The sequence below is a fragment of the Canis lupus genome, chromosome 5 (genome assembly GCF_003254725.2).
Source record: "Canis lupus dingo isolate Sandy chromosome 5, ASM325472v2, whole genome shotgun sequence".
NCBI classification, from domain to species: domain Eukaryota; kingdom Metazoa; phylum Chordata; class Mammalia; order Carnivora; family Canidae; genus Canis; species Canis lupus.
The window spans coordinates 79,752,500-79,775,741 of NC_064247.1; the positions used below are offsets into that span (position 1 = coordinate 79,752,500).

The 23,242-nt window shown below is 37.4% G+C and overlaps 1 long non-coding RNA gene across 3 annotated transcripts in view; it reads right to left on the reverse strand.

Annotated features, from left to right (window-relative positions):
* Window positions 1-23,242, reverse strand: part of LOC112646564 (uncharacterized) — a 137,062-nt gene that overhangs the window by 112,144 nt on the left and 1,676 nt on the right. For 2 of the 3 annotated variants that reach the window (XR_007410990.1, XR_007410989.1), the window contains one exon: window positions 497-2,133. This is a non-coding gene — a long non-coding RNA (uncharacterized LOC112646564). Of the gene's footprint in view, window positions 1-496; window positions 2,134-2,162; window positions 2,535-23,242 lie in introns of those variants that run through there. The other variant, XR_003127687.3, reaches the window with a different exon arrangement.

Below are 23,242 nucleotides of genomic sequence, written 5' to 3' on the forward strand. Positions count from 1 at the left end.
CCAAACAGCAAAACTATTATAGCCTCTATGTCCAGCTTAGCTCAAAGTCTGATGAACTCATTTCAAAAACTCAAAAATGAAAAAAAAAAAACAAAACAAACAAAAAAAAAACTCAAAAATGTGTAATCAATGTTCAGAGACAGTTTAAAAGTGTCTCTGAGTATCACACCTGCTTGCCTAGAACGCCAAACACAAAATCGAAATCAAATACAAAGTAAATTGAAAATATGTGTACCAGAACTGTTCTGCTTTCCAGCATCAAAATTCAGATGAAGTCTTCTTTGATACAACTAGGCAACTGAGATTCAAAATCCAAATTTTTATGCTCTTTGCTAAACAAACCCCACACTATTAACATTCCCATCTACTCCCTTCTGAAATGAAAGAAAGCACACACACGTACAAAGTACTGTTCAAAGTAAACTGAGAGTTAATACTACAAATATGTTGGCAGCTAACTACTGTGTGTTGAAAGTAAATATGTAGCACCACTCACAGCCAGGTGTTCCAGGTGTATCATCAGTGTTTTCATGTTAACAATTTATCATTGAGTGTAGATGAGGTGGTACCAAGTTGCCACCAGAGAAGCCTGGCGTGCCCAAGTCTAGAGAATAGGGAACAGAGAATGTGTCTTGGTTATAGAACAAAAGAATTCGTTTTTATCACTTGCCTTTACCGCTGGAGAAAATGGCTCCTGGTGCGCTGAACTCCATGATAAATGCGCCCCCTCTAGTTCTTTATTGCCTCTGTAAATCACAGGACTGACAGCAGTTAATAAGAAAAGCTTTTGAGTGGTTTTGAAGTTTTGCTTTGTACAAATAAAGTCTCATATTAAAGATTTTGCTAGTCCTCAAGGTGTAGAAAAAGCAACACGGGTAGAACTTTTATACTTTTAACTGTTTGTCTCCTCTTTCTAATTTTCAAAACCAAAAGAAATAAAACCTTTCAGACATGAACCTTGGCAAAATAAAAGAAGATCATAGCTGAAATGGCTTCGTACACTTAGAGTTGCTGATGAGTTGCTACTGAAATTACAATCTCTTCTAGTTTTTAGAAGCTGAGTATTCAGATAAATACCAGAAAAGGTATGTGGTGGAAAGAAGGTTGTTACAGAAGATTTATTATTACGTTTCTGACCATAATTGTATGCTTTACCTCTTTTAGCCAAAGCAAATTTCAGTTCGGTGTCAAGAAAGAGAACTCTAAATTCCACTGAATCGATCAGCTGCCAGTTCAATCATAGGTCCTGGGATCCCGAAATTCTAAAATCATATTTCAGAATATAATTGACACTAAAAGGAATAACAAAGCTACCTCATTGAGTAGCCTTTTTCTCTAAGGAGCTTAAAATACTTTGCCACAACAGCCTTACAAAATCCTAAAGGGCAGGTTTTATTAGTTGTACTTTCTTGCAAAGGAAGCTAAGGCACAAAAAGCTAGAAATCCCCTTTCCTGATTATTGCTAAGTTCTCCATAGAGCTAAAACAGGACTGGCTAGAGCTGGTGTTCTTCTCATAAGACCTCACTTATTCTACAGTGCACAAAATAAGAATTTTGAATGCATTTTCCTCTGACAATATTTCCACAGTAAAGAAGGGTTAGTAATCCATATAAATTGGCTGAATGACTATCTGTAAACCAGAAACTGTCCAGTTTACAATCTGGAGTTCAACTTCACTTTGACCCAAGCAATAAGGGCAAATAAAAATTGGACTTTCACAATATTTAGTTGAGGCAGTTTGCAGCTTGGTAGGCATAAAGTTAAAAGGGGACTAGCTAATTTTAATGTATGCTTTTTAGAGCATTCTGATTAAGTACACATCTCATAGCAGTGTATATCCAGGACCCAGTTTTACCATTAGGATTTGATTTACTAACATTTTACTGAAACAAAATTGAACGAATGTTCCAGAGGTTTTATTTCCCTTCTGTGGTTTGCTTTATCCTAGTCTCTCTCTCTAGCCAATTCTTTCCAAAGTAAATTTTCTTAACCCTTTGTCCTAAGTGAATGGGAATAAAGAATCCATATTCTTCTGACTGGAGATTTCCAATCGGCAGGTCACCCTGGGTGTCATCGGGCAGTCAGCACAGAGATCTTTAATAGCTCAGATTTGGTCATCAGTCCTTGAACCACTGGAGGCAGAAAAAAGACATGTCATTACCTCTCCATTGTACATCTACTACACTGTCATCTCTCTCTTCTTCCAGAGATTATTCCAGGAGGCCCAGAACACACATGCTACAGACGTCTATGAAATACTGAGGCATTTCTCTGGAATCCAGATTCTGTCTGGATTATTATGATGAATTTCCTTGAATCTCCACTTGGGTTCACCAGTAGATATCTGGACAAAGCCCCTGAAGATAAAGGATTCATGTCAAGGAAGTCAGATTATCCAAATGTCATAGAGATGTAGTCAAATGAAAGTATCTGAGAGAGCATTCCTATCAATTTATACCACACATGACATTTAAGAAACTACTAGAATGGGCACTAACATTCATAATATTAACCAGATTTCCCAAAGTTTAGAACATTAAGACCATGCCAGGCAATTTCAGAAGGCAGTGGACCATAGTCCAAAGGGCCAAAGACTCCAGCACTGGACAGAGCTAGATACAAACCTAAGCTCAGCCACTTTCCAGCTATGTGACCTTGAAAATTAATGTATCTGAGAGTTCCTTTAAATACATTTCATAAGACTGATATGAAAAAGTTTATACTTATAAGGTGTTCCACAGAGAAGACACCCAGTGAATCACTCACTGATTTATTCAATACCTGTGTGCCAGGGAGAGAGCTTTGCATACGTTATTTCATTTAATCTCCACACAAGTGTATGCATGGCCCTTATGTAAAAGAGAGGCCATCAGAAGATCACTTTAAGATAGATTCATTTCCAAAAGGACCAGTGGATCTCAGCAGCAAGAAACTAGAGATGGACCCTGGAACGCAGCCAGAGGAAGGGCAGGTCAGCTGCAGTCTGCCATGCCCAGAGGGGGACCTCAAGAGAGTGCATCTTAAAAGTCAGTACTGAGCATCTGCCAAGCTCAGAAAACACCACCAGCAGATCAATGCAGGACTGCCAAGACTTTCTCTGTCCCTGCCCCTCCTCCTCACCCCTTCCAGCTCTCACCCTGGGAGTGAGATGGATTCAAGGGAGGAGCTCTGCTCTGAAGGAAATACAGAAGTCAACCCATCCCCACCTCCTACTGTGGGCTTCTCAACCTAAAGCAACACCACAATGGGCAAGAAGAGTGGCTTGAACTTTAATAAACATTAGAATGTTGCACTGAACTGATCATTTTTAATTACTGAAACTAGACTGTTCTTATGACCAGGAATAACCAGAGTATATTTTCTTAAATCTAAGAGTTGCTGGAAAAGCTAAAATATGTGTCCAAGATCTCATACAGATGCAGGCAAAGAACTGGCACGGAATGGGTCTGAGCAGTGGGGGAAAGAACACAGTTTATATCCTAGTGTTCTTTCCAATATACCATTGTTTTTAATATAAAATATGTTCACCTATAAGTCCTATGAAACTACAAAATGAATATAAAGGAGCATGGCCATCAGCCAAATTAAAAATTAATTCTGAAAGCACTTGTTGCTAGATTTAGAGATACACATTCCATGCTGACATGAAGTCTAAATGTATGAAGTTCTGAATAAGTCTCCGTAATCAAACGTGTCTCTATCATAGCACTGGGATTAGTTTAGTTATTCCATCTGAATATACAGAGCAAGGCCAGCCTGGGTGGCTCAGTGGTTTAGCACCACCTTCAGCCTAGGGCGTGATCCTGGAGACCCAGGATTGAGTCCCACATCAGGCTCCGTGCATGGAGCCTGCTTCTCCCTCTGCCTGTGTCTCTGCCTCTGTGTGTGTGTGTGTGTGTCTCTCATGAATAAATAAATAAAATCTTTAAAAAAAAAAAAGACTTGAATATACAGAGCAAGAGAAGTCAAGTCTACAAAGCTCAAAGTGAAGCAGAACTATAATGTGAATTAATCAGACTATTTACTATTTAAAATGATATTGATAGTCATTTAGGTTATCTAGAAATCCCACTTCCTAGCTACCAAAAAAAAAAAAAAAAAAAAAAAAGAGCTTTCCACACCATTGGAATTCACTAGACAAACATCAACTTATTCCTTCACTTCATTTTGCATAGACCAAACCAAAGAATAAGGGGGTGGTGGGACTTGAGAGACCGAGGTTTTTGTGTGCTTTTGCAACTAGGTATAAGAATATTTTTTTAAAAAATTGAAGCATTGGTAGGGTAGAAGGGAATACTTGGGGAAGAACCCATCAGGGCTTCAAAAATATTGGTAATATTTTAATATCTCAGCTAGAAGGTGGACAGATTTTATTTATTTCACTGTTCTTTATACATCACACACACATATATATAATGGCACAATAAACATTTCAAAATTTTCAAAAGCTTTTATATTTTGGAAACAGTAAAAAAAAAATCAGTGGTTAATGGGTTGACAAAGAGGGAGGGATGAAGAAATAGGTGGAACATAGAGGATTTTTAGGGCAGTGAAACTATTCTGTATGATACTGTAATGGTGGATACATGTCCTTATACATTTGTCAAACCCACAGAATGTACAACACCAAAAGTGAACACTAATGTAAATTATGGACTTTGGGTGATAACAACATGTGTCAATGTAGGTTCATCAATTTTAACAAATGTACCACTCAGATGCAGGATGTTGATAGTGGGGGAAGCTGTGCATGTGTGGGGTCAGAGGGCATATGGGAACTCTTTACTTCCTGCTCAATTCTGCTGTGAACCTAAAACTGCTCTAAAAAAAAATAAAGTTTATTTAAAAAAAAAAATTTGTATTTCTGGTCTCTCTACTTCTGAATGCTCATCTCCAACTGTTCAAAAGCTATATTAAGTGACACCTCCATAAGGCCCTCCCTGACACTTCCTCTTCCCACAGAGGAAGCCATTACTCTTCTCTATGCTGCCATAGTTCCTGACCTTTATTCCAGTCCTTCTATGGGATGTGCACTGCATGTCCACTGAGGGAAAGTAAGATCATCTTTGTGTTCTTTACATTTCAAACACCTACAAGAATGTCTTGTGTATAATAGATACTCAATATAGCTTATTTCATATTATATTTATATAATGCATAAAATACTTAATATTATATTAGAAATATTTATATTATCAGAAAAACCTGGTTTTCAGCCTCAAATATATTAAAATCTACAAAGATGTTTCCAATATCCCCAGTATACTGAAATGACACCTATCAGCATTTTAACTAGTTTTCTTTCCTTGCCAGTGAGTAACTGCCACTACTATAGATATGAGCTCATTTGAAGGAATGAAAAGAGCTATCCCAAAGATCATTTAATAGACCTATGCATAATTATCAATTTCCTCTTGAAGCTAACATTTGCTAAAAGAAAAGGAAAGATTCTATTAATGATCAAAACACTTGACTTTCTGGACCTCTTCCATTTAATGGGGAAAACTCAGTTCTCTGTTCTTGGGTTACTGCCAGGTGGTCTTTTACCGGGAATCATTCTAAACTTCTAATCACAGTTCAACAACCATCTGCCAAATCATATACAGGTATTGATATTTGCCACTCTACAGTTAAATTACATCAAATGTCAATGCAATCAACTCATTAGCAGGCTTGTATCGAGCTTCAGTGCTCACTACCCACTTCTATGCCTCTTTGATTAAGCAGTGTATAGACCACATTCCTTGTCTGTCTACTAGCTAATCAGCTCAGTAACACTGCTAATGTTAAATCAAATGAGCAAAAGAAAGAAGTGGTAAAAACTCCTGTGAACACTCTAGTTCCTTCATATGCAGAATATCAATATACTATAATCTAGCAAGAAAAGCAAATGAAATTTTAAAATTGCTTAGAGAATCATTTTAACAAAAAAATAACATGAAGTGATTAAAAGGCACTATAATGGTCCCTGGATCATATTTTGCTATCGTTCTTTCACCCTCCTTCCTACCTGAGATTTTAAATCTTGCTTGCTGACATAAAAACCATAAGCAAACCTGAAGTGTGACTGTCACAGGCAGAATGTGAATGTCAGAGGTCAGCATGGCTTACTGGTATGCTGGCCCACTGCTCCAAATTTTATATCTCTTCTGTCCCTCAGTTATTGCCTGACATGATTTAACAACTGTAATTCCTTATTTAACGATGTCAAAGGTTTTTAGGAAATTGACTGTATTTCACCAACGATATATTTCTTCTTGATTACGGAGTGGTTAAAATGATTTTAAACCAAGACAGCAAAATAAAGCAGTAATAAAATCAATAAAAGGTGCTTAAAACATTCCTTCTATTAGGTAATGGCATTTAAAATATCCGTAGCTTGTAATGGCACTTAGGATATGCCCAAAAATCAATGAGCTAAATTACTTATTGAACTAGTTAATTTGAACATTGAGTTTTTTATGTATATTGATAAAATGGGCTACAGAATACTCCTGGCAAGTAGCGATACCACGTTCATGGTCAGATGTCTCCCTCTGCTGGAAAAACAAATTAAACAATTTTCTTTAGTTACAGAACAAAAAGATCAACAAAATTAAAAGATACAACCTAAAAAAGCTCACCACAGGCATCTGAATCTTAAAAGCCTCCAAGAAATTCTTGACAATAATGTAAAATCATTAAGGGTTAAAAAAATGCATGCACCTTTTTAAAACTTTGTCATTAACTTGGACGATGGGAATTTATATTCAATATACAATAGTAGATGAGAACCAAAAAATTTAATTATTTCAAAACTCTCTTCCTAATTTTCTAACTATCGTCCTAGGGTTCTTTGGTATCTTAGAGTAAGATTCTAAAAGCCTTGAATCCTTTCGCTTTGATGTCAGAAGGAAAAGGGTTTGAATTTTAAAAGAGAAAGTATAAGTCTATGCTCAAGAAAAAGTCTACATTCTTGTAGTTTAATTTGATCAAAATCAAATTTGAACTATCTTTGCAAATGATGATTTTTGCAAACTCAAAGTATGAACCCACTAAACAACTTCACATTCCTCCCCCTGTATGAGGCAATAGGAGAGTTTCCAATACTATTATTACCATTATTTTTCCCCAAACATCTACAACTTAAAATGCTAAGTACTTTATTGAAAAGACTCTTCACTGCTTTTCAATTTCTCCCCCTGCCAGTTCAGCCCTAAGCAGGTGTTAGAGTTCTGAAGAGCTTGCCTCAGGACTTTCAACTCAAACTACAAAGGGGAACTTCAGAAATTATGATAAAAGGTGTTAAGAGAGAAATGAAGGTGAAGGGGTTATCTGACACTAACCTAAAATTGTATATAGTACCTTTCAAAAACTACTGCTACCCGGAAATATAACATTTTGGTTTGGAATTGCTTCAATAATAGTCCATATATTTCTTACTCACATTTCAACACATTTCATTTATATTTGAAACAATGGTATACATAAAATTACATGCATTGATAGGAAATGTGTAATCAGAGTTGTACTTGTTCTGCATTTGGTTTGGCTTTATGTTGCTTTGTTGTGTGTGCAGGGAGACTAAATGGGAAACTACAGAAAATATCGTGATTTTTGCATGCTGAAAGATCACTGACCAACACGTTTCAGATGCATCGTATAACATACCACCCAAGTTTTACAACATAGCTAATAAATGTCTGACTTGCTAAGGTGCGGATGCTAAAAAGATGACTAAGCTGGCCTTTACATATACCTTAGGGCAGAAGAGACACATGTCACACGAACCGTTACCATACAGCATGATGAGCACTGTATTATAAAGATGCACAAAGTGCTGTGGAGACCCAGAGGACAGAGGAACTAACGCTGCCTTATGGAAGCAAGGAAAACTCTGACAGAGATGACCTTCTGAGTGGGATCCTTGAGAAAGACCTAGAAACTCTCCTGGTTTATGTATGTGATCAAAGGCAATTCAAACAGTGGGATAAGCACAAAGAAAAGCAAAGGGCTGGAAAGAGCTGAAACAGCTAAAGACAAGAGGTCTGAGGGGTTGGTGGAGGCCAGGTTGGGTAGAGTCTTGGATATCTTCCTAAAGGTCAGATTTTTGCCCCACAGGCATTGGAAAGGTTTAGAAGAATTTTAAGGAAATAACATCACTTGGCAGGAGGCAGAGAATGAAGGGGTTTGGAGTGGAGGGATGCCAGCAATATAGAAGACAGCTTGAAGGTCCTAGATAGAGGAAAGTAAAAGTATCTGTAATAATCCTTATAAGAACCAAAATCAAGCACAGCAAATGACTACTGAGATAAGAAACAAACTGCAAAAGTCTAGACTTGAAAGGATGTCAGTGATAATGCACCATTACCACAACCCAGGTTAACACATACTTCTCTTCTGACTTCCATGTCAAAAAGAAGAAAATTTCATGCTACATGGGCAATGCACTGATTTTTTAAAAGATTTTATTTATTTATTCATGAGAGACACACACACACAGAGAGAGAGAGAGAGAGGCAGAGACACAGGCAGAGGGAGAAGCAGGCTCCATGCAGGGAGCCCGATGTGGGACTCGATCCCAGGACTCCAGGATCACACCTTGAGCCAAAGGCAGATGCTAAACCACTGAGCCACCGAGGGATTCCTGCACTGATTTTTTTTTTTTTTAAAGACTTTTTCCTGAGGCACCTGAATGCTTTAGTCAGTTGAGTACTGGACACTCCATTTCAGCTCAGGTCATGATCTCAGCGTTGTGAGATCAAGCTCGGAGTGGGACTCAGCATGGAGTCTGCTTGAGATTCTCCCTCTCCCTCTGGCCCTCCCACAACCTGTGTTCTACCTCTAAAACAAATAAATAAGATCTTTAAAAAAATAAGAAAAGACTTTCTCCCTTTTATTTTCTTACAAAAAGCAAAAATTACGGTTTACTATAGACAAGCCTTGTTCTATTCTTAAAATATAAAGTATACCAACTTCAAATTGATTTAGCTTGCTTCAAATTCCTTCTCTACAGTTTTGCAGGGGCATTAAAATTTTAACTTCAACTTGATAAAGTATGTGTGTGTGTATCCAAAACTGGAAGGTACATGCAAAACTAAAACTGATGGTATATTTGAGATTAGGATTATGGTTGATTTTTTTCTTCCACAGCAGTTACTTAATATTGTTGCCCCAGCTTTTCAAATTAAAAAAAGAAAAAATGCTCCTTTGATTTACTATCTTGAAGAAAATAAGAAAAAAAAATCTCCCTCCTTAAAAAGATGAAAAGCTTCATCTGTCTTTAAACCTTGTAACTGTTTTGATACTAAATTCATAAATCTGCATCTAAAATTTAGATAAAACTGAGAAGAAAAGAAATATTTAATATTACACAGCCATTAAGAGTGCTCTGAAAAGAAGCTGAATGGAAACAAAAGACAAAAGTGGCCTTCCAGACATTTTAAAACATTAATGAAACTAGTTGTTTGCTTATTTATGTTAATGTAATGAATTCTTTTTACTAAAGCTGACAGCATGTGTAATTGAAGGAAGAGGTAAATTCGAAATAAAGGTCTTTGAGGCTCAAACTAAAGGGCTGAATCTGGCCTCCTGGGTTTTCTTTTATAGTCAACTGTTATAAGTGTTCCTGTACCAATCTTAAAGTGTCTTGTTGTAATCACAGCAGACCCTAATACTGATCCTGAAAGAAAATTAACTCTTCAGATGGGAGATTTCCTACAGTCTATGCACTACAGTCTCTCTGGGCTTCATCCAAGATTGGTGAACTGTGCGCCATTGTGGCCTGCTTACAGGCTTTCAAAGCACAATGGAAAATCATTTTCTAACATATTTGTGCCACGTAAGGGGTCCTGCAGAGAGTTCCATTTCCTGGATATAAACTAGAAATTGCTGTAATTTTTTTAGTTCTTTTTAATTTGCAGTTAAATGAAATATGACAACAAGAGGAATAACAATCATCCAGGGCCAACACACAGTGCCATCACTCATATAAAACATAAAACAAGGAAAAAAACCTCTTTAAACTAATCAAGTCATTATGCAACAATTAGCCATTTGAAAAATCAAAATGATCAACAATACATTTAGAAATAGTAATCTTAAAAAACACATTTTCATAAACTAAAAATACCTGAGGCAACAAAAAAGGATAAAGAAATACTCAGTAACTAAGAAACATGAATTTTAACTCTTATTCTGCTGGAATATTTAAAACATAAACACCAGACAATAAAAATAAAAAGTTCTTATAATCTGTTACAAAATATAATGATGATGACTATACACTCCAATGATAATGATATCTAACATCTTTGAGTTCTTCCTATGTTCCCCAAACTGTGCTAAGCAATTTATGTCATAGGATGGACTTACTGTTTTCACCTGCCTAGCATTCATTCCCACTTCTGATTATAGCATTTCCTTTTCCTTCTCCAGTCCATGTGGTCTTGGTGAGCTGATTCATCACAAATGTCCCATGCCCAAAATGATCCCAAAGTGGACATTTAGAGAACTCTATTCTTCTGAATACAGTGGTTAGTTAGTACAGGGAAAGCTCCTAGTCTTGGAAAGGCTAATCAAATTTCATAAATAAAGGTTTTGGAGTTTGAGGTCTCCCTTCCTTTAAAGATTTAAACCTGTGACTGTCTGTAGCTATCAACATGTTTCCTTGTTACTAGTATGAAACTGTCTGAAAATGGAGACAAAACACTGAGAGATGCTAAAAGATAGAAAAATAAAAACAAAAATATCCTTTAAGCCTCTGGAAAAAAGAGCCCCTGGACTTGCCTAGTACATTTAATAATAAATTTCCCTTTGAGATTCAGCTGGTTAGAATAGGGTTACACTACTAGCAATCAAGAATGGTCTGATTAATAAAAAACAGAAAACAAAAGAATAACTTTGATCACAGGGTCATAAGCTTGATCTCCACGCTGGCCACAGAGTTTACTTTAAAAAAGAGAGAGACAAAGAAAGAATAGTCTGGTTAGTGGACATGCATATGGCTACCCCTCACAGTCACACAAGTAAACAGTGATAGCCAAGGCCCCCATAGCTACTTACACTCCCCTGTGATTGGTCCCAACCCCTGCTGCTGGCCCCAGCCCTCACCACTGAGTGTGTGTCTGCAGCAGGGCCCTGCCACACACAGGCACCTGTAGCTAGTACCCACAGCTAGGTGCATATCCCCAACTCTGGCCACCACTGCTGCTGCCCTGGTCCCAGCCACTGGAACTAGAGGCATCACTAGGACCTCAACAACCCTTACAGCCACTGCTGACCCCTCACAGCTCTCACAAGGAATCATGCAGTTGATGCAGAGGACCGCAGCTGCCCAAACCAATGAGACACCATATACCCCTGGATGCAGGGCCATCCCTCACCACCAAACTGAGTACCCTATACCACTAGAGGCAGGGCCCTCACCTACAGGTTAAGGTGTTTCCTTACTGAAGTCAGTCCATAAAGTCTAGAAGAGGTGGTTGCTTCTTTAAGTGTGCAGACACCTATCCTATGTAAGGCTTCAGAGTTCACAAAGAATTAGAGAAACATGACACCACAAATGAAACAGTAAATTACTACCATCTGACCACCCCAAAATTGAAGTGTCTGACAAAAATTCAAAATAATTGTTCTAAAGATGCTCAGAGAGCAAAAAGAGAATATATAAAAATAATTTAGCAAAATCAGGAAAACAATATAAGAACAAAATAAGAGATTCAAAAGTAGAAAACATTAAAAAAAAAACAACTTTGGAGTTTCATTCATTAATGAAGAATTTAATAGAGAGTTTTCAACAGCAGACACAACCAAACATAAGAAAGAATCAGTGACCCTGAAGACAGATCACTTGTTAATTATCCAGTCAAAGGAGCAAAAAGAAAAAAGAATGAAAAGAAATGAAGAAAGGCTAAGGGATTTACAGAAAACCATTAAAAGAAACAACCTATGTATTATGGGAGTCCCAGAAGGAAGAGAAAGAAAGGGGCAAAAAATATTTAAATAAATAATGGCTGAGAACTTCCCAAATCTAGGAGAGATTTGGGCATCCAAGTTCATGAAGATCATAGGTCCCCAAACTAATTCAACCTAAACACATCTTCTCCAAAACACGTTATAATAAACTGTCTAAAAGACAAAAAGTTAATTTTAAAGCAGAAAAAAAAATACTTCATATATAAGGGAACACCCCATAAAGCTATCAGTGGATTTCTCAGCAGAAACTTTGCAAGCCAAGGAAGAGCAGGATGCTACATGAAAAGCTACTGACCAAGAATACTTTACCCAGTAAAGATGTCCCTCAGATATGAAAGACAAGTAAAGACTTTCCCCAAAAAACAAAAGTGAGGTAATATAATAACAGTAGACCTGCCTTATAAGAAAATACTGAGAGGAGTCTTTGAATCTGAAATGAAAAGACTCCAATTAGTAACACGAAAATATAAGAAAACAGAAAACATACCTGTGAAGATGAGTATATAGTCAAATTGAGAATATTTTAATACTGGAATGTTAATAATTTAACTCTAGTATAAAGATTAAAGGATGGAACTATTATTAAAAATAACTATAGCTACAGTAACTTGTTAATGGATACACAATATAAAAAGATGTAAAGTGTAACATCAAAAACATAAAATGTTGGAGTGGGGGCATAAAAGGATAGTTTAATGCAGATGAAGTTGTAGTTACCAGCTTAAAATAGACTATTATATCTATTAAAATTTTTATGTAAGCCTCATAGTAACCACAAAGTAAAAATCTATACAAGATACACAAAAGATAAAGAGAAGGGAATCAAAGAATTGTCTGGCTAATATGGCTACATCAGTATGGTATATTATCATCCACCTTTCCAGATGAGGAAACAGAGGATGTTAAGTGGTCAGGACTGTCTGATATTAGAGGTTGCGCTATAAAACCACTATATTCTCCTGCCCTGCTAATATGACAAGATATTTCCTGTGATTTTCACAAAAATAACAATAATAATATATGACTATGGAAAAATTGAAAAACAGAATAAGAAAATGCAATATACTACTCATTGTTATTACTACTCAGAGACAACTACTGTTAACGATTTGGCGTATTTCTTTCTAAGCTTTTTTCTGAAGCATTATCTACTAATATTTCATATAATAATACTTATTCAGTGAAAACTTAAAGTAGTATTTGGTATTTCTTAGACTTACTAAATACCTCACATCACTGTTAAGTATACAGCAAAACAAAACCCACCCCTGAAAAGGTTAAATTGTAAGCAGAAGGCAATACACAAATTGAGGGACTCATCTGCAAACCAGCCTATATTGACACATACAGGTTTACTCAAAAATACCGAAACTTTAAAAACATTACGGAATCAACTGAAAGGTCAGCACAGTTTGCATAGATCTCTCAGCAATTCAAATGTTAAGTAACCTACCTTCCTGCAAAGAATCAAAAGCAAAATACAAATTAGAAGTTTCTAAAAGCCTGGCTTTGAGAATTGTACTTATTCAACAAGTACTATTGAGTGCTATTCTGGCATTAGCCTGCCTTGGGATCCAAAGAGGAATAGTACAAAATCACTGTCCTCTAGGAATCCTCATTCTACTGTGGAAGACTGAATATAAACAGACTAGATAGTGCAAGAACAGACCACATGTCACATACTTGTGTCTAACTGTCCTGAGGACCAATGTCCTCACAAAGGTTTCTGCACTGAGACCCAGAGGGAAAGACACTGCAGGCAGAGAGAAAACATGTGCAAAGGTACCAATGCATGAGTGAGCATGGCACAGTGGAGGAATCACTGCTCTAGCTAGTGATTAGGTGGTATGTAAAGAAGCTAGAAAGGTGACCAGAAAGTAATGAGCCTCTTAGGCCATTTGCAAAACTGACTACCCAGTTAGATTTCTTTGAAAGAATAGATAATCTAGGATGGACATCCAAGTTTATGACTAAGCCACTTGGAGGTGGGAGCATCTGCTAAGCTCCTACAAAAGAAGAAAATCTGGGAAGAAAAGTGTCAAGTTCAATTCTATCTTGCTCAACTTGAGATGCTATGGGACACAGAACACCTGGATGGAGAGAGACCATAGACAGAAGCTGTCCTGATCTGGAATTTCAGGAAAAAGTGAGGTATTTAGGTATTAAGGTATTTTTAATGAACTGCCTATCATCATCAATCAGATTATATATGACTAAAGAAAATTCATACAAAATTCTTAGCAGTAGGGTGGCTCATCTAAGTTTTCCATAGAAATAGACTTTTTCCCTTCCCACTCAAGATATGCCACACCTGGTTTCCACACAATGTCTTCAATAAGGACAAGGAAGCACAGAGCTTGGAGATTACAGTAGCTACTAACATGGGGGTCACAAACTTAACTCACATTTAACTCAATGCTGGAATGTGCAGGGAACCTGTACTTTTGTCTATAGCAAGCCTTCCTTCACAGGCCTCTACATGCTGGTTAACGTGCAAAAAATTAGGTTTCAAAAATTAAATGTCCAAAGTGGTTTAAGTCAAACAATCCCGTTAGAGTAGTTTCCATCACTTGCCTAAGTATTCTCTTTAGCCTCTCTTCTCTCCCTAAGAAGAATTGCTCTATATGAAAAGAGATACGGGCTGCATATGACTGTGGCAATGCAGGACAGGTTCCTTGTCCTCATGTTGGTCCTTGAATGTATGCTGGCCAGTGTCTGCTGGTCTATGACACAATGTCTCTTATAGCTCTGTCACTGAGGGCCTGGGTGACCTCCACAGTCCATTCCATGGCTGATTTACTTGGGACACTTTCTTGTGGCTGAACTGCTCTGGGAGGGCTCCCAGGCCAACTGTACCTCAAAAGTATTCCTGTGACTATGGTTAAGGCTGGCTCAGGGATCCTGAGCTGTGGGATTTAATGCACAGCAGAAATCTCTCCCATTCCATTTCCTCTTGCTACCTGGGACTCCTATATCCATGCCACACCAGAACCAATAGTAGCACAGGCAGCCAAACCTGAAAGCCTTCATTCCACTGACTTCACTGTACTATCAAATCCATGAATCAATGTAGTTGCAGCCACCTAGATGCAGGTTAATCTAAGATCTCCCTGAGTTCCCAAAAGGCACAAGACAGAAAATCTTCCTTGCCCTATCATACTCTCACTCATCCAACACACCACCTATTCTCTAAGACATTAAGACAAAACCCAAACATATCTTCCTTTTATTGCCCTTAGCAGAAAAAAGGAGTGGGATTTTTCTTTTACCTTCTTTACATTGTTTCTTCATTCTTCCTGACTCTCACTATGCCTTAATGGTAAGCAGAGCATTTCATTAAACTACCCAAGGACCTCAGTGAACTGAGATCTCCAACCCAGGCTAGAAACAAAAAAAGTAAAAAAGATTTAGAAAATTATCACTCAAGACAATGCTCTGGCTTGTAGAGCTATTAACTTATTGAATAACCCAACTGTGAAGATCAGAAGCTAAATATTACATCTTTCTCTCTGACTTACTTCTCCTTGACCCACACCCTCTCCACAGATGGAAGCCTCCTAAAACCTAGGGCAAATGTTTTACATGGAAAAGGCAAAAGAAAGAAAGGACATTAATAATTTTCCAAAGACTACCTCCATTGCACATACACAATAGCCTCCATTAGAACAGATAGACAAGTTCATTATAACATAATCACAGTCCAATGCACACAGACACACATACATACCCCTATAATGCCTTATGCCTCTGTATATATTATTTCTAAGCCTTACTTTTTCATTCCCTGTTTTCTTGTATGTCATCAACTTTGATTAATAAAGTACTAAAATTTTTAAATTATTTTCTTACTTTTATTATGAGATGACAGAAAAATCTAAAGGCCTCCTCTTAGGAAAATAGAGCAATTTTTTTTTTTCAAATGACCAATGGAGGAGACCTTGAGCTATGTGTCTAATTTGTAATAAGCAGAGAGCTATTTTTAGGCAGTATTTGTTGAACATGTAATACTATTCTATATACAGATATAATCACTGTTCATTAACCTTTGCATTCTACTTCTTGCTGGAAACCAGGACTTCACTATGTTTCTCCCACCCCAAGTATTTCTTGAGGTCCTGGGGATGTTGTATACGCACACAGTGAGGCTGCAGTTTCCTTGGTTTCATTTCCTCCTGCTCCGACCCATCTGCTGTCCATCTCCACAGCCTCCAGGCCTGCTGACACTGCTGGATACCACCATCTTTCAGAGATTCCAGTCTCCTGCTAACACCACTGATCGAATACTGATGCCTCCAGGGGCCAAAACCACAAAGTGGGTTAAAGATTCCCTCCATGTTTTAGGGTTACACTGTCAGAGAAATACTACAAGCAGTGCTACTACTTGTGCACAAATGTCTCACAGAGATTTTATGAAACAATTCTTTTAATTTTCTCATAAAACTTACCCAATACGGCTTTCTGGTCTCAGATATACATCCAAGATAAGTGAACTATTAGTCAAATCTGAGTGGCACATACATACTGTCTCAGGAATCACTGATCTTCCTCCAAAGACTAATAAGGCTTAGCATTTCAGTCAAATGGGTCTATCTGACTTTTTGACTTTTCTCTTAAGAATAGTATCACTAAAAAAAAAAAAAAAAAAAAAAAAACTGGAACAGTACCACTGAACTGGTATAGCCACTCTGGAAAACTGTGTGGAGGTTCCTCAAAGAATTAAAAATGGAACTGCCCTACGACCCAGCAATTGCACTGTTGGGGATTTACCCCAAAGATACAGATGCAGTGAAAGACTGAGACATTTGCACCCCTATGTTTATAGCAGCAATGTCCACAATAGCCAAGCTGTGGAAGGAACCTGTGTCCATCGAAAGATGAATGGATAAAGAAGATGTGGTCTATGTATACAATGGAATATTACTCAGCCATTAGAAATGACAAATACCCACCATTTGCTTCAACATGGATGGAACTGGAGGGTATTATGCTGAGTGAAGTAAGTCAATCGGAGAAGGACAAACATTATATGGTCTCATTCATTTGGGGAATATAAAAAATAGTGAAAGGGAATAAAGGGGAAAAGAGAGAAAATGAGTGGGAAATATCAGAGAGGGTGACAGAGCATGAGAGACACCTAACTCTGGAAAACGAACAAGGGGTAGTGGAAGGGGAAGTGGGCGGGAGGTTGGGGTGACTGGGTGATGAGCACTGAGGGGGGCACTTGACGGGATGAGCACTGGGGGATATGCTATATGTTGGCAAATCAAACTTCAATTTAAAAAAATTTAAAAAAAAGAAAAGAACAGTCCCAATGCAGGTTTCTCGGTGATATACGCAGAGTTCTAGTGGGCCTGCCCAGGTTTCCCAAACATTTCCAAAGATGTTTGAACACCAGCAATGAATGCAGCTTAGAATGAAGGTAGTAAGTCTGCTGTGTGTATTTTTCTTTCTTCCAAAACTAGTCAGCTGATAAATAGAGACTGTAAAGTTCAAAGTATTGCTGCCATGTTCTAAAATTAACATAAATAAAAGCTCTTTCAAAATACTAGGGTCTGTGAGAGCTATCTCTCAAAATTGAAAGACAAGATGTAAACAAGATGGCAGTATAGAAATTTCTAGCATTCATTACCTCCAAGAAACATCAATTTAAACAACTATCAAATGTACAAAATATCTTTACAAGAGGTAAAAAAATTCAAGTAAAATATTAAGCACTTGGGTAGAGTACAGAAATAAGAAAAGATGCGTTGAAGAGAATGGGAAAGACAGTTTCACATTACTCCTGTCACCTTTCCCCCAAGCCTGGGTGGCTTAAAGAAGAGATATCCTTCCTGTGGAGGAAGGAAAGTAGAGTGAGCACCCACCTTCACCATGAGCCCCAGCACCAGGCCTTCACCAAGAGTCCAAATCCCACAAACTCAGGCTCCCAACCTAGCTTAGCTTCAGTTGGCTCCCATGGCCCTAGGTAGCTCCTATGACCCCAGGCTCCCAGCAAGCCACCATGAACTCAGGTTACAAGTGGACTCCCATAAACCTACACTCCTGGCCAGACCAGCTCTGGAGGCCTCAGGCCCCCAGCCCATCTCAACACCAGTCCCCTACTGACTTTGAGCTACATTCTAGATGAAATGAACCTTACAGACATATATAGAACATTCCATCCAACATCAGCAGAACACATATTCTTCTCAAAGACATGGAACGTTCTCCAGGATGGATCATATGTTAGGTCACAAAACAAGCCTTAGCAAATGTAAGAACATTGAAAGCATACCAAGATTCTCTTCTAAACACATTAGTATAAAACTAGAAATCATTAAAAGTAGGAAAACTGAAAAATTCACAAAATTTATTTATTCATGAGAGACACAGAGGCAGAGACATAGGCAGAGGGAGAAGAGGCTCCCCACAGGAAGCCCGATACGGGACTCAATCATGGGACAGGGATCATGCCCTGAGCCAAAGGCAGATGCTAAACTGTTGAGCCATCCAGGCGTCCCTAATCACAAAATTTAAAATTAAACAACATCCTCCTGAACAACCAATAGTTCAAAGGAAAAAAATTTATATATATTATATATATACACACACACACACACACAAATGAAAGCTGAAACACAACATACCGAAATTCATGGGATGTAGCAAAATACAATTCTAAGGGAGAAGTTTATAGTGATAAATACCTACATTAAGAAAAAAGAAAGATCTCAGGGGTGCCTAGATGGCTCAGTCAGTTAAGTATCCAACTATTGATGTCAGCTCTGGTCATGATCTCAGGGTTGTGAGATGGAGCTCCATGTCAGGGTCCATGCTGAATGTGGAGCCTGCTTAAGATTTTCTCTCTCTCCCTCTTCCTCTGCCCCTCCCCAACCCTCTTTTAAAAAAGAGAAAGATCTCAACCTAACTTTAACCACCTCAAAGAATTAGAAAAAGGAAAAAGCCAAGCCTAAAATTAGCAGAAGAAAAAAAGTAACCAAGGTCTGAACATAGAGACCAGAAAAATAATAGGAAAAATCAATGAAACTAAGAGTTATTTTTTAAATGACAAACTACATTGACAAGCCATGAGCTGGACAAAGAAAAAAAAAACAAAAACAGAGAAGACTCCAATAAAATCAGAAATGAAAGAGGAGAAATTACAATTGACAACACAAAAATATAAGGCATCATAAGAGGCTACAATGAACAACTACATATTGACAAACTGGATAATCTAGAAGAAATGAATAAATTCTCAGAAACATATCAAGCCTGAATCATGGGGATGCCTGACTGATGCAGTCAGTAGAGTATGGGACTCTTAGTCTTGGGGTGGTGAGATCAAGCCCCATGTTGGGTATAGAGTTTACTTTAAAAAAAAAAAAAAGTATAAAAAGAAGAAAAGACTGAAACACGAACAAACATGAAATCTTAACAGAGTAATAACAAAAAAAGAAGATTGAAACACTAATCGAAAACCTCCCAACAAAGAAAAGTTCAAGACCAGATGGTTTCACTAAAACCATCACTGAATTTACCAAACATTTAAAGAATTAATGCCAATCTTTCTCATACTCATCCAAAAATTGAAGAGGGAACACTTCTAACTCATTTTATAAGGCCAGCATTACCCTGATACCAAAGCCAGATAAGAATAATACAAGAAAAGAGAACTACAGGCCAATAGCAAGTGAGATTCATACGAGATGCATGTTTGAACCGCAAACACAGAATAAACAAGATACACTACATTAATAGATGAAAACCGTATGATCATCTCAATAGATGCAGAAAAAGTTTGTGACAAGATTCAATATTGTTTCATGAGTAAAACTCTCAACAAATTGAGTATAGAAGGAACATACATCAATATAATAAATGCCATATACGACAAGCTCATAGCTAACATCATACTCAATGGTGAAAGGTTGAAAGCCTTTCCACTAAGATCAGGAACAAGACAAGAGTGGCCGCTCCCACCACTCCTATTTAACACAATAGTGGAAGTCCTGGTCAGAGTACTCAGGCAAGAAAAAGAAACTGTATCCAAATCAGAAAGGAAGAAATAAAACTGTTTCTATTTGAGATGATCTTATATATAGAAAATCCTAAAGACCACCAAAAAATTGTTAAAAATAAACAAATTCAGTTAAGATACAAGATACAAAATCAACATATAAAATTAGTTGGGATTCTGGGGCTCCTGGCTGGCTCAGTTGGTAGAGCATGTGACTCTTAATCTCAGGGTTGTGAGTTTAAGCCCCATGTTGGGTGTGGAGCCTACTTTATAAAATAAATTTTAAGGGCAGCCTGGGTGGCTCAGTGGTTTAGTGCTGTCTTTGGCCCAGGGCCTGATCCTGGAAACCCAGGATCGAGTCCCACATCAGGCTCCCTGCATGGAGCCTGCTTCTCCCCCTGTCTATATCTCTGACTCTTTCTCTCTGTGTCTCTCATGAACAAATAAATAACATTTTAAATAAATAAATTTTTAAAAACATGCTTATTAAAAAAATCAGTTGGAATTCTATACACTAACAACAAAAATCTGGGAAAGAAATAAAGAAAACAATCCCATTTACAACAGCATCAAAAATATAATTAGGAATAAATTTAACCAAAGATAAACGATCTGTACATAGAAAGTTATGACACTGATGAAATATTAAAAATGACATGAATAAATGGAAAGATATCCCATGCTCATGGATCAGAAGAATTAATACTGTTAAAATGTCCATACTGCCTGAGCCTGTCCATAGGTCATTGCAATCCCTACCAAAATTCCAATGACATTTCTCACAGAAATAGAAAAAAACAATCCTAGAATTTGGATGGAACTGCAAAAGACCCCCAATTAGCCAAAGCAATCCTGAGGAAAACAAACAAAGCTGAAGGTACCACATCTCCTGATTTCAAACTTTATTACAAAGCTATAGAAATCAAAAGAGTATGGTACTGGCATAAAAACAGACATACAGACCAATAGAACAGAATGTGAGAGCTCAGTCAACTAATATTTGACAAGGGACCTAAGAATACTAAAGGGGAAATAATAGTGTCTTCATTAAATGGTGCTGAGAAAACCAGAGTCACTTGCAAAAGATTGAATTTGGTCCCCTATCCTACATCATTCACAAATATTAACTTGAAATGGGTTAAAGACCTTTATGTAAGATCTGAAAATGCAAAACTCCTAGAAGAAAACATAGGATGAACAGATCCTCGACATTGGTCTTGACAATATATTGGACATGACACCAAAAGCATAAGCAGCAAAAGCATAAATAAATGAGTGTGACTGTATCAAACTAAAAACCTTCTGTACAGCAAAATAAGCAATGAATGGAAGGGGGAAAATATTTGCAAACCATGTATCTAATAAGAGGTTAATATCAAAATTATATGAAGAACTCCTACATCTCAATAGCAGCAATAATAATACAGTTTTTAAAAATGGGCAGAAGATCTGGATAGACAATTTTCAATCCATACAAGTGGCTAACAGGTACAGGAAAAGATGTTCAACATTAGACACTAAGGAAATACAAATCAAAACCACAATGAGGTATCATCTCACACCGTAATAACATGGCTATTATCAAAAAGACAAGAGATAACAAGTGCTGGCAAGGACGAGGTTATATGGGATAATATGGGATCCCCCGTGCAGTGTTGATAAGAACGTAAATTGGTACAGTCACTATGAAACAAAGTACGAAGGTGCCTCAAAAAACTAACAGAACTGCTATATGACTTAGCAACTTGCTTCTGGGTATAGATACAGAGGAAATGAAATCACTATGTAAGGTGTCTGTACCCCTGTGTCCACTGTGGCATTATTAACAATGGCAAGACTATTCTACTCTAAGTTCAACTTTTTAGATCCCACATACAAGTGAGATCATACAGTATTTTGTTATTAAAAATTTAATAGATAACAGATCAAAGATTGATTCTGAGGTTGAGAGGGTGGGAAAAACAGGGAGATGTTGGTGAAAAAGTGCAAATCTCCAATTATAAGATGGGATATAATGTATACTACGGTGACTATAGTTACCAATACTGGCTTATATACTTGAAAGTTGCTAAGAAAGTAAATCTGAAATGTTCTCAACCCCCTCCTCCAATACATACCACACACAAAAGGTTAATTATGTGAGGTGATGCAGGTATTAACTAACCTTATTATTTTGCAATAATTATTTTGTAATAACTAACCTTATTATTTTGCAATATATATATATATCACATCAACATGTTATACACGTTACACTTCCACGATGTTATGTTAATTACATCTCAATAAATATGTCTCAATACATCTGGAAAAAGAATTTAACATTAAAAAAAAAGAAAAACAACATGATTAAACATGATTAAAGGAGAGGAAAATATATTATCCTCAAGCTCTCATCAGGTCCTCTTAAAGTTAAGTCCAGAATTCAATTCACAAAAGAAAGTGGATTTCTTATACCTTATTCTGTATTCCTCTGAATGAATTCAGCCTCCAGTAGTGGCTACAATATGAAATATGATTTCAAGTCACTTCCATTTAGAAGTGGGGGGGGGCAGGTAGAAAAATACCTTTCTTATGATTTCAAGCTATCTTTTTTAAACACTTGTATTTCAGTAAAAATAAATATATAAATAAAGCTTTCTTCGGGCTCCAGTTTTTGTTTTTGTTTTTGTTTTTTTTAAGATTTTATTTATTTGAGAGAGAGAGAGAAGGAGCAGTGGGGAGGGACAGAGGGAGAGAGAAAGAGAAAAACAAACTCCTCACTGAGCAGGAAGCCCAAGTGGTGGCTCCATTCGGGACCCAGAGATCCTGCCCTGAGCCAAAGGCAGACACCCAACCGGCTGAACCACTAGGTGCCCCTAGACTCCCAATTCTTAACTCTTACTTGACACATGAGAAAAATCAAAATCAATCTTGATCTTCTGATATCTATTAAACTTTTAATAACAAAATTGGGGGAAGGGAATCCTTCCAAGCTCTTCCCCTAACAGATACATGTCTATCCTGTGTTGAAATAACATCATATAAGAGATGAAACAAGAATATCTACTTTGAATCAGGCACTAAACACCAGCAAGCATGCTTTAACACATCACATAAGGGAGGTTGAGTCAAATCTTCTTCATCTTAAACTCCTGTTATCTTAAGTAGTAGCAATCATTATTAGCCAAATCAAAATATTAAGACGAGGGGATCCCTGGGTGGCACAGCGGTTTAGCGCCTGCCTTTGTCCCAGGGCGCAATCCTGGAGACCCGGGATCGAGTCCCACGTCGGGCTCCCGGTGCAT